General features: G+C 46.4%; 1 protein-coding gene across 8 annotated transcripts in view; it reads right to left on the bottom strand.

Moving 5' to 3' along the window:
- The window catches only part of LOC140427838 (NXPE family member 3-like), a 49,451-nt gene extending 37,828 nt beyond the window's left edge, over positions 1-11,623 (bottom strand). For 3 of the 8 annotated variants that reach the window (XM_072513597.1, XM_072513596.1, XM_072513595.1), the window contains exons 1-2: positions 8,350-9,385; positions 3,857-3,940 (exon numbers count right to left, since the gene is read on the bottom strand). The gene's annotated coding sequence lies outside the window, so the exon portion shown is untranslated. The other 5 variants (XM_072513603.1, XM_072513598.1, XM_072513600.1 and 2 more) reach the window with 4 other exon arrangements.
- Between the last annotated feature and the right edge of the window lie 916 nt (positions 11,624-12,539).

Raw genomic sequence — 12,539 nt, 5'->3', positions numbered from 1 at the left:
AGGGCAATTAGGGATGGGCAATAAATGCTTGCCTCATCGGCGATACACATAAACAAATAAATAAATAAATACATTTTGCCCACTCACTTAGTCAATCAATGCCTGTGTTTTGCAACTTCTGGCACACATTTATAATGTTTACTCTACCATCTAATTTGGTGTTCTCAGGATATGACCTGCTTTCCTCAGGATATGGCCTGCTTCCCTCGGGATATGGCCTGCTTCGCTCAGGATGTGGCCTCTTTCTTCCCTCAGGATGTGGCCTGATTCCCTCAGGAAGTGGCCTGCTTCCCTCAGGATGTGGCCTGCTTCCCTCAGGATGTGGCCTGCTTCCCTCAGGATGTGGCCTGCTTCCCTCAGGATGTGGCCTGATTCCCTCAGGATGTGGCCTCTTTCCTCAGGATGTGGCCTGCTTCCCTCAGGATATGGCCTGATTCCCTCAGGATGTGGCCACTTTCCTCAGGATATCGCCTGCTTCCCTCAGGATGTGGCTTCTTCCCTCAGGATGTGGCCTGCTTTCCTCAGGATGTGGCCTGCTTTCCTCAGGATGTACCTGCTTTCCTCAGGATGTGGCCTGATTCCCTCAGGATGTGGCCTGATTCCCTCAGGATGTGGCCTCTTTCCTCAGGATGTGGCCTGCTTCCCTCAGGATATGGCCTGATTCCCTCAGGATGTGGCCACTTTCCTCAGGATATCGCCTGCTTCCCTCAGGATGTGGCCTCTTTCCTCAGGATGTGGCCTGCTTTCCTCAGGATATGGCCTGCTTCCCTCAAGATATGACATGCTTTCCTCAGGATATGGCCTGTTTCCCTTCATCCAGGTCATTTATAACAACAGTGGAAAATTGGGCATCCTGTATATACATCTGACAGGCATGACCACCTCCTGCCAATTGTAGTGCCCACCCACAACCTACCACCTCCAAACGAAACTCCTAACCAATTCCAGACCACTGTCAATATGTTGCAAATAGAAAAAAAAATTTTTTTAAATAAAATACAAGTTTGTGAAAAAAAGGGGCAAATGTTCTCTGGATGAAGTTTGGAAAAGTAAGAGATGGGAGGCGGCATGGTGGCACCGTGGTTAGCACTGCTGCCTCACAGCGCCAGGGACACAGGTTCAATTCTGTCCTTGGGTGACTGCCTGTGTGGAGTTTGCACATTCTCCCCGTGTCTTCCTGGGTTTCCTCCGGGTTCCTCCCACAATCTAAAGGTGTGCAGGTTAGGTGGATCATGATCAATGCATGAGGTCACGGGGAATGGGCGGGTTGTGGGCCAAGGTAGCGTGCTCTTTTGGAGAGTCGGTGCAGACTCGGATGAATGGTCGGTGAATGGCCTCCTTCTGCCATGTAGGAATTCTATGGATTCTATCTCACTGAAATGTACACGGTTCTGAGGAGGATAGGATGAATGCTGAAATTGTTTCCGCTAAATCATGAGGGCACAGTCTCTGGATAAGGGGGTTGATGATTTAGGAATAAAATGAAAATATTTTGCTATTCTCTGCTGCAGAGGGCTGTGGATTCTTCATCATCGAACTTTTAAGGCTCAGACAGGCAGATTTTTGGTCTCTCAGGGTATCAAGGGATATGGAAACGACGAGGAAAGTGGAGTTGAAACCCAAGAACAGTCTTGAGCATATTGAATGGCACAGCAAGTGCAATGGGCCATATGGTCTACACCTGTTCCTACTGGTGTTTGTGCTCTTGCTGCTTCCTATTCCATATGTTCACATTTTTGTTAGCAGTCTATGATATGGAATGTTACTGAATGCTTTCTTAAAGTCTAGGGCATTGAGAACATTAGCGAGGCTTTCAGCACTCATTATTACGATGGAGCACATTGAACAGCAACTTCCAGCATGTCTGGTTTGTCCTACTCTTTCAGAAGCTTTGCTACACTGATACTTCACCAACAGACTCGGTGTTAAGATTCAAGGACATTACGTAGCTGTACTTATCAACCACATTCAAATTCCTTCCCCAAGACACCAACTCCATCCCTCGCTTCCTGTTAACTGTCTGAGGTTGAACCAAAATGTTTGCAACTCTGCGTCTCAGATGACTTTCCCAGCACATACCTAAACCATCACTAGGACCACCTATTGCTACCTCTGTAAACACCGCCTGACTCTGCCAATACTTCAATCCAACTGCTGCTGAAACTCTCATTGATGTCTTTATTGCTTCAAGACTGAATTTCCAATGCTCCTCCGGACAGCTTCCGGATGTGTTCTACATCCAATCATCCCAAACTCTTCTATCCTTGTCCTAACCTATACCAAGTCCTGTTCACCCATCATCCCAGTGCTTGCTGACCTAAATTGGTTCCCAGTTAGAATGGTCCTTCCTGCTTATTCCTTTATGTCCTCTTTCTTTTATTTTGCCATTATGAATTTTGATCCATTGATGATTAATGGACATGTGTCTTTGAGTCAAGCAGCAGCGAGAATGAGGTGTTCAGAAGTTACAGGAGAGAACACTCTGTTAGACTTAGCAGGAGCTTTAGGCTTTTCGGCAGCAGAGAGAGAGAGAGATGGGATGGGATTTGGTTTGATTGATTGGCTGGGGGCCAATGAATTGGCCCAAAAGGCTGGACTCTGCCCAGTAGCAGTTGGAGATTGTATCCTGTCCCAGTGGAATGATTTAATAATAATCTTTATTAGTGTCACAAGTAGGCTTACATTAACACTGCAATAAAGTTACTGTGAAAATCTCCTAGTCGCCATGCATGCACCAACTTGTGCCGGCCAGCAGAGGCCCTTCGGCGCCGTTGGCGCGGCGCCAAGCCCTTCGTGCTGACCGGCGCGGCACCGGCGAGGTTGGCGTGGCGCCGGCGTGGTCTAGCCCCTGAAGGTGCAGAGGATTCCACACCTTCCGGGCGGCCCGACACCGGAGTGGTTCTCGCCACTCCTCGGTGCCAGTTCGGCCCGATCCACCGGTAGGGGAGAAACGCACCCTTGAAGTGGAGTACGGGGGAGTAAGGTGCTAAATAAAACACCATCTGAAATAAAGACTCTTTTTTTCCCCCTTTTACTTATGATTTTTACCCCTTTCCTCCTCTGTGTTTGTCTGTCTTGTGTGTATGCGTATGCGTGTCTATACATGAGGGCGGGGGCAAGTTGAATTGGGGAATTAGGTGTCAGATAATAATTAACCAGTTGTACTTACTGCACATTTCATTATAGTTCTTGTTATTAATAAAAAGTAATTTGTACATTTACAATCCTGGTGACTGTAATTATTGGGCAGCCAAGGGCCAAAGACTTTAGCTATTTTGTAAGAATTCTTGGTTAATTCACTGGCTCAGGGTCAGATGGGGCTGGAATTGACAGCGCACTGGCCCAGTTAAACAACAGCTCAAATTCTACCTTTGGATCCTTGCTTTCAAATTTCTACATGGCTGTGCCCTTCCTACTTCTCATCTCCTCCAGCACTAGAATCCTCGGAGGTATCCTCACTCCTTTAATTATGACCTCTTGAACATCTTTCATGTCTATTGCTCCGCTGTTGATGGCCATGACTTCAGGTGCCACTGCTTTAAGTTCTGGAATTCCCTCCGTTAATCTCTCTACCCTGCTACCTTGCTTTCCTTCTTTAAAACACACCTTAAAATCCAGCTGTTGGACAAGATTTTGATTGCTTTGCCCTAATATCTTTGCCCTGATATCATTTATGCAGAAGATGTTAAATTTTGCCACATAAGATTCCTTGGAAAGCACCTTGCAATGTTTTATTACATCAAAAGGTGCTACACAAATGCAAACTGTTATGTTCTTTAAAACATCTAGGGACACTTCTTATCTAGCTTAGTCACTCACTTAAAAAATGTAACTAGGTTCATTGTGCATGACTTACCCATTACAAATCCATGCTGGCTTCTTCTGATTCGATTCTTTTGGTCTAAGTTCTCATTTATCTGTCCCGAACATTAGAACCTAGCTGAAATAAAAAGAAAACTTTATTAAGAAAAATGCAGGATTTAACTTGACAAGACGTCCTCCAGTACTGCTAGCTATTGGAGGTATTGGGCTGGATTTTCATGTTCGGCTTGTAAAACGTGAGTCAGTCCAATTCCCGACTTGAGAAATCTGCACCCACTTCCTCCCCCGATTCCTGCTATATTTTTGTCTCAAAGGGGTGTTTGTAGGATAAAGGTGGGTTTTGCGACTCCTGAGTTGGTGTAGTTTAGTTACAAAGTCCAGTTCTCCACATCGTTCTTATGCCCCTTGCTTTCATCCCCCTACTCTTCCTCCATGCCTCCTCTCAAGACCCCCATGATTTCTCCATAACCACTCACCCAATATCCATTATGTACAGATCTCAGGTGCCTAGGAGCAAAGGGAAATTAAATGGACAAAAACTAAATCTCTAACATTCAAACAGAGCTGGCCTTCAAACACAGAACCAAACAAACATCTGTTTAGAAACTAAATCTGGGGCTGGTTTAGCACAGGGCTAAATCGCTGGCTTTGAAAGCAGACTAAGGCAGGCCAGCAGCACGGTTCAATTCCTGTACCAGCCTCACCGTACAGACACCAGAATGTGGCGACTAGGGGCTTTTCACAGTAACTTCATTTGAAGCCTACTTGTGACAGTAAGCGATTTTCATTTCATTTCATACATCAAAGCCAGATAATCCTTTAATAACCAGTTAAAACTGTTAATCAAACTGTGTACATAAAAACCACAGAACTAAATGGCTCACTAGTATTTGCCGCCTGGAAGCACAGGGACAAATACTCTCCCTCTCTCCCGTGTTTTCTCCAGAAAGGCTGTGAGTACTGTGTTTCTCAGTGCTGGATGGGAACCACCTTTCTCCAATTAAACACTGGGAGACCAAAGAGACCATTGGCTGAAGTTTCTGGCCCTTCCTGCCAGTGGAATCTTCTGGTCCCCCTGGTGGTGACCCCCCCCCCCCCACAGCAGGTTCCCCAGCAGCACGGTTGACAAACAATGCAAAACGCCATAGACCAACAGCACCAGAAGATCCCACCGTCAGCCAATGGCAAGACCCCTCTGCTGCCGGAAAACACGCCGCATGGGGGGGGGGGGGGGGGGTTTAGAGAGGTCGGAAAATCTGCTCAATGTCTTTGTTTCCCACAAGCATTCCCATTTCACTCCAGGCAATTGTCTTATGTTGAACCAGATAGTTCATAATCGTGACATCCTTTTAGTGTACACATGCACTCTCAATACCAAGACCATGTACTTGTGCCTCCATAACACTGCCCGTCTCTGCCCCATCTTCATTCACTTGAAAACCTCAGGCATGCTTTTACTTCCTCTAACCATTCCATCCCAATGCTCTCCTGGCCAGCCTCCCATCTTCCGAAGGTTTGAGGTCATCCTAAACTCTGCGAACTACACCATAACTCATGCCAAGTCTTGTTCAACCATCACTCCATTACTCGCTAACACACATTGGCTTCCAGTCCACCACTGTTCTCAAATTTACCACTATTCTCAATTTTCACTATTGTTTCCAAATCCTTTCACCCATTTCACCCCCCCCCCCCCCCCCCCCACACACACACACACACACCCCACCACATCTCTATAATCTCCTCCTGCCATACAACTGCCTGAGATCTCTGTTCCTCCAATTCTGGCCTCTCAGGCAATCCCAATGTTAATCGTTGCACCATTAGTGGCTGTGCGTTGAGCTGCCGTGGCCCTAACCCTGGAATCCCCTCTATAAACCTCTCCACCTCTCTTTTAAGATGCTCCTCAAAACCTACCTTTGATCAAGCTTTTGGTCATTGCCCTAATATCGTCTTATATGTCTCCGTATCAAATTCTGTTTGACAACACTTCTGCGAAGCACCTTAGGTCAGTTTACTATGTTAAACACAGTATATTAATGCAATATTTTTTCAGTCCAGTACTAACCTTTAACTCATCATTCTCTTCTACTCTCAGAAAACTAGCAAATAATGTCGTGACCACGAGTTCTTACTCAGTTATTTGCCTCATTTACTTTCCAGAAATGAATCATACATTGCTTCTTTCATTTTCTGGTGAGAAAGTTGCAAAGCAACAGAGAAACACGGGAAAAGAGTAGGCTTTTAAACTCCTCGAGTTTGTTCCACCATTCAGCTAGATCATAGCTGATCTGTTCTTCAAATTTACTTCTCATCTTTGTTTCATATCCTTTAATACTCATGCATAAGAAAAGTTATTCAATCCCACTCTTGAGCATTTCCCCTTTGGAGGGAAGAGAGTTTCAGATATGACTTCCGGTTGTATGAAAAGTGCTTTCGAAATGATCTCTCTCTTATTTTAAGGTAATGCCTCCGTGTTCTGGATTCCTTTTAACAGAGGAAATTGTTTTGCTGTAATCACCCCCAAGCATATAAACTCAGGAACACATATCAAGTTTGTGAAACCCATATGCATAACTGAATGTTTCAACCCTGGTTTCAGTGTGGTGAATCTGCCACCTAGTTTGTTCTAGGCTAGTGTATCTTTTTTGAGACCTGGTGGGCAAAACAGATACGATCGGACTAACTTAAATATTACTTTCGTATTTACTGTCCAACTTTCCATTTGTCTGTTTGATTACTGGATGCATTCCATAAACACCACCCCCCCCCCCCCCCCCCCCTCCACTTTGACGACATATATTAACTTTATTCCAGGCCATTTTGAGATGACTAAAATGACCAAGTATCATTACTCTCTTTTCTTATACATGTGTCTGAATTATGTGTTTCTCATCATTACTTCATCTCCACTGTTTGGTAGTGTGTGATATACACCAACAATCATATCCCTTTTTGTTTAAAACTTTCTTAACTCTTGTATACAAAGAACTACCAGTTTGACTTTTTTGGAAATATATTCACTCTCATATTAACATGAGTCGAAAGCAATTTCCTACGTTATTCTTAGATTCTTACACATTTTGTAGGCTATTCACCTTGGTTGTAAGAATAGAGAAGTAGAATTTTTTTAAATCGTTGTGGAACTTGTAAATGTTGATGTTCAGAGAGACTTGGGTGTACTTATATAGGGAACACAAAGTTAGCTAGCAGGTACAGTAAGCAATTAGGAAAGCAAATGGCATATTGACCTTTATTACAAGGTGTTTGGAAGACTGGAATAAAGAAGTCCCTGTAAAGTGCTTTGGTGAAGTACTGTGTGCAGTTTTGGTTTCCATATTTAATGATGTACTTGCAGCGAAAGTTCACTAGATTAGTTCCTGTGTTGAGAGGTTTGTCCGATGATGGGAGATTGAATAAATTAACCCATACTCTCATAGTTTTAGAATAATCAAAGGTGATCCCATTGGAACATGCAAGATTCTGAATGGGCTTTATAGGGTAGAGACTGAAAGAAAGGTTCTTTCTACGAGCTGGGGAATCGAGGGCGGTGCGGTAGCACAGTGGTTAGCACTGCTGCTTCACAGCGCCCAGGGACCCGGGTTCTGTTCCCAGCTTGTGTCACTGTCTGTGCGGAGTCTACACGTTCTCCCCATGTCTGCGTGGGCTTCCTCCGGGTGCTCCGGTTTCCTCCCACAAGTCCTGAAAGATGGGCTTGTTAGGTGAATTGGCCATTCTGAATTCTCCCTCTGTGTAACCGAACAGAAGCCGGAGTGTGGCGACTCGGGGATTTTCACAGTAATTTCATTGCAGCGTTAATGTAAGCCTACTTGTTAAACTAATTATTATTGTGGAGTTGAAAGCAAATGTCAGCCATGAACGTACTGCTATGGCAGGGCAGACTTGATGGGCCACATGGCCTGCTCCTATTTCTTATGTTTTTACATTTAAATGATTTGAAAAAATCCTTTATTAGCACTAGCAACCATAGTCTTTTCTCTCTCTCGCTCTCTCTCTCACAAAAATGTTATCATTAAGAATATTCAGATCACTGCCCAGTCCAAACCTGAGCGAAGTCTCAGTTTTCACTGCAAATCTTATCCCTTCCAACTTATTTTTGTTGAATGCTTTGTGTAGTCACAAACATAACAGCAGGGTTAAATAGGACACCAAGGCCAAACAGTGCCCAGTCAGAAGGAACGAGTTGGTTAAAGACACTGTGCTATTTCCTGAGTCTAGATCTGTCTGGCCATCATTTCTTTTTTATCTTGCTCTTTTCAAGTGAGGCAGCAGGGTACGACATGCACATGGGACTTAACACATGGGGCAGCAGGAAGAAGAGAAACAGGAGTGGTGGGGCAAGGATAGATCAGCGAGGGCCAGCATGAGGTAAGTGCGGGAAGAGAAGCCATTGCAAGGTAATTAATTGGCTCCCCAGCAGAAGACGACAGCACAGTTGACTAAACACAAACAACTTACGGAAACAAATCATTTAACCTGTTAGCAGTAGAAATAGCAGATACTCACTTCAAATCAACTAGGGAGGGGGTGTGGTGCATAATCCTTTCAGATGGATGAATCAACGTTTGTTGAATTGAACATGGACAGCCGAAGCAAGGCTGTCACCAACCAATGTATGAAGTGAACAGGCCAAATACATCCCATCAGGTACCAAAAGCCCAGCTTTAACAGATGCACGTTTTTTTCTTCCACTTGCTCATGTATTTCACGAGGAGAAGACCAACCAAAGAAATCATCAGAACTCAAGTCATATTTCTACCGTTTGGACTGGATAATAAAACTTCAATCCTGAAAATAGAGGGCGAGGGTGGGGGAAGGGGGGTGATGCGACTCTGGAGTCGATCTTGGGCAGTGAGATGGGGGGGCGGAGGGTGAAAGTGATTCTCCAGATCAAATCAAAGCAGTCAGTGGAATCTGCCCCTCAGTTTAAAAGTGCCAGTCAGTCACACCCTCACTCTCTCCTCCAGAACACAGATCCTCTGCACTCTCTCCTCCAGCACACTGACCCTTCTCCACTCTCTCCTCCAGCACACTGATTTTCTTCACTCTCTCCTCCAGCACACTGATCCTCTCCACTCTCTCCTCCAACACATTGACCCTTCTTCACTCTCCCCTCCAGAACACTGATCCTCTCCTCTCTCGTCCAACACACTGATCCTCTCCACTCTCTCCTCCAGCACACTGATTCTCTCCACTCTCTCCTCCAGCACACTGATCCTTTCCACTCTCTCCTCCAGCACACTGACCCTTCTTCACTCTCTCCTCCAGCACACTGACCCTTCTTCACTCTCTCATCCAACACACTGATCCTTCTCCACCCTCTCTTCCAGCACACAGATCCTCTCCAGTCTCTCCTCCAACACACTGATCCTTCTCCACTCTCTCTTCCAGCACACAGATCCTCTCCAGTCTCTCCTCCAACACACTGATCCTCTCCACTCTCTCCTCCAGCACACTGATCCTCCCCAGTCTCTCCTCCAGCACACTGATTTTCTTCACACTCTCCGCCTGCACACTGATCCTCTCCACTCCGCCGCACTGCACTCACCAACCCCCCCCCCCCCCCCCCCTCCAGGAGCAGCAGGGATGATTGACAGCAGCAGCAGCCTCCACCAGCCCGCAACCCCCAGCTCGCCGCCCATTGGTTAGCCGGGGCCCGTTAGTTTGACCCTCGCGTCCAATCGGCTTGCGGAGGCCCCGCCCACCCCCCAAAGTAACCAACCATCGGGCCAATCAGCCGGCGGGTCCGCGCTGCGGAGGGCGGGATTTCGATGGTGATTGACGGGCTGCAGCAACTTCTCCCCCCCCCCCCCCCCCCCACCCCGGGCCAGTCCATGTCAATTGGAGGTGGGATGTTGGACAGTATCTTCCCTGGTCCCCCCCCCCCACACACACACACGTAAACCGTGCAGCAGCAATTGTTAATCATTCATTACCCCCCCCCCACACACACACTTAAACCGTGCAGCAGTAATTGTTAATCATTCATTACCCCCCCCCCCACACACACACACACTGCAACAAAACCATATCAGAGCCATTTAAAGACATGTGTTATGTCAGTTTGCTTACCAGCTCGATGGTAACCAGATTGCAATCAGACTGCTCAGCCGGTCCTGCACAACCCCCCAACCACACACACACACACACACACAGCTCTGCGGCTAAACTCACACTGGCGCCTGCATCCTGTTTCTGCGCATCTGTTGTCAGCGGCCCAGGAAGGGCAATGCGGAGATTCACAGGCGTCCCAAAAGTTACGAGCGCTCCATCGAACAACACGTGAGAGCAACTTGTCACCGCCTTGCCCCTCCGTCCCTCAGCGCTGGCTCACCGGGGGATCTCCGGCCCTTCCGTCCCGTGGCCCCCGCGTTCCTGAACTCATCCCGCTGCTGGGCTGGCTCTGCTTTAACCGAGGTAGCTCAACTGGACAGATTTTTTTTAGAAGGGGGAGGGGGGGGGGGGTTAAGAACGACCTAGGTTTGGGTACAGGATGTACAATTTCAAATTGCAATTTGGCAACATGCAGCCGGCGTCGACTTCAGTGGACCTTGAGCATCCTGCAGGAGACAGCAGCTGGGCATCTCTCCAGTCCCCAGCGGTGCCTTTGATAGGTGACCCAGGTCTCAGTGCCAGATTGGAAGGACACTATTACAGACCGAAGCCTCTAAAGCAAAAGGCTGCGGATGCTGGAAACCTCGGGGAGGGGGGGAGCAGAAAATGCTGCATAAACTCAGCAGGTCTGGTAGCATCTGCCGAGAGCTGCTCTGCAGAAGTGTCACATGGAGTCCCTCTCCACAGATGCTTGCCAGACCTGCTGAGTTCATCCAGCGTTTTCTGCTTTTACCTCTCGTGAAGATCCCTGTTGTCAGGTCTGGTTGTGCAATTCTTTTGAAGGCTACACTGGCACAAGCTGAACAAACTCCAGCATTCCCACCAAAGCCAAATTGCTCCGTCCAGCATTGCAGCAGCCACGATCGTGTGGAATCGGCTCGCTGCCCTGGCAGCTTCGTCTGTGTGTCAAATGCTCAACTTCTTTTCACGGTGTCAGGATTGCCCCCAATCTCGAGGAGAATATAGAAAACGTTTTAAGGTCACTGGAGGCCTCGTTGAAAAGGGGAGGACCTTGCCATAAACCACAAACTGAAGGCAGTGTTTACAGGAGAACATAGGCTTGGTGAGGAGGTGGGCACATGGCGGATACTGTTAGATACACAGCAGTGCATTTGGAAGAGATAACATTGAGACACAGTATTAGCTAAATGGTGACATTTTGAGGGAGTTCATGAACACGAGGGCGTTCGCACAGTCACAAATCTTTAATTGTGACAATGCAGCTAAGAAAGCAATTGGTAACATTTTATTACTATCCCGGGCCAGACCCCAACAGTAGCTACGATGCTGAACACAAGACTCAATATTTTATTTTAATTTTGTAGGACTGTGATTAAAGGATACCTCGCTCCAGGAGTGATTTCACACAAAAGAGGGGAATGGATATGGTATATTAACACAAACTTTGTTAGTAACACAGTATTAAAATATCTTTAACATCATACAAGAAAATAGCTTACAATTACCCCATAAACAATTCTAACCCACACAGTGACACAATAACCCTTTACTGATATCTTTATTCCCAGTCAAACAACAAAGCCATCTCACCTCTCAATCCACTTTTAAAATGCAGTTGGCAAACCCAGGCATATTGCTGAAGAGGTAAACCTGAATCCTGTCAGAACAATGCATCTCTAGCTTATGTCTTCAGAAACTAGCTTCATGGTTTGATTTCCATCTTGCAACTGAACAATCTCTGCTAAAATGCCTGGTACTCTATCCCCTCCCATTAGTTACATTATCTTATCAACTAAATACATTATCAAAATTCACTAGACTCTGGGGTAGTCCCAGAGGATTGGAAAGTAGCAAACGTGACACCACTGTTTTAAAAAGGAGGTCGGCAGAAAGCGGGTAATTATGGGCCGGTAAGCTTAACTTCGGTTGTAGGGAAAATGCTGGAATCTATCATTAAGGAGGAAATAGCGGGGCACCTGGAGGGAAATTGTCCCATTGGGCAGACGCAGCATGGGTTCACAAAGGGTAGGTCGTGTCTGACTAATTTGGTAGAATTTTTTGAGGACGTTACCAGTGCAGTAGATAACGGGGAGCCAATGGATGTGGTATATCTGGATTTCCAGAAAGCTTTTGACAAGGTGCCACACAAAAGGTTGCTGCATAAACTAAAGATGCATGGCATTGAGGGTAAAGTGGTAGCATGGGTAGAGGGTTGGTTAACTAACAGAAAGCAGAGAGTGGGGATAAATGGGTATTTCTCTGGTTGGCAACCTGAAACTAGTGGGGTCCCTCAAGGATCAGTGTTGGGCCCGCAGTTGTTCACAATTTACATAGACGATGTGGAGTTGGGGACCAAGTGCAATGTGTCAAAGTTTGCAGACGACACTAAGATGAGTAGTAAAGCAAAAAGTGCAGAGGATACCGGAAGTCTGCAGAAGGATTTGGATAGGTTAGGTGAATGGGCTAGGGTCTGGCAGATGGAATTCAATGTTGCCAAGTGTGAGGCTATCCATTTTGGGAGGAATAACAGCAGAATGGATTATTATTTAAACGGTAAGATGTTAAAACATGCTGCTGTGCAGAGGGACCTGGGTGTGCTGGTGCACGAGTCGCAAAAAGTT

The sequence above is a fragment of the Scyliorhinus torazame genome, chromosome 8 (assembly GCF_047496885.1).
Source record: "Scyliorhinus torazame isolate Kashiwa2021f chromosome 8, sScyTor2.1, whole genome shotgun sequence".
Classification (NCBI taxonomy): Eukaryota; Metazoa; Chordata; class Chondrichthyes; order Carcharhiniformes; family Scyliorhinidae; genus Scyliorhinus; species Scyliorhinus torazame.
The sequence above is the reverse complement of the archived record's forward strand: the minus strand, read 5'-3'. Positions and strand labels throughout refer to the sequence as shown.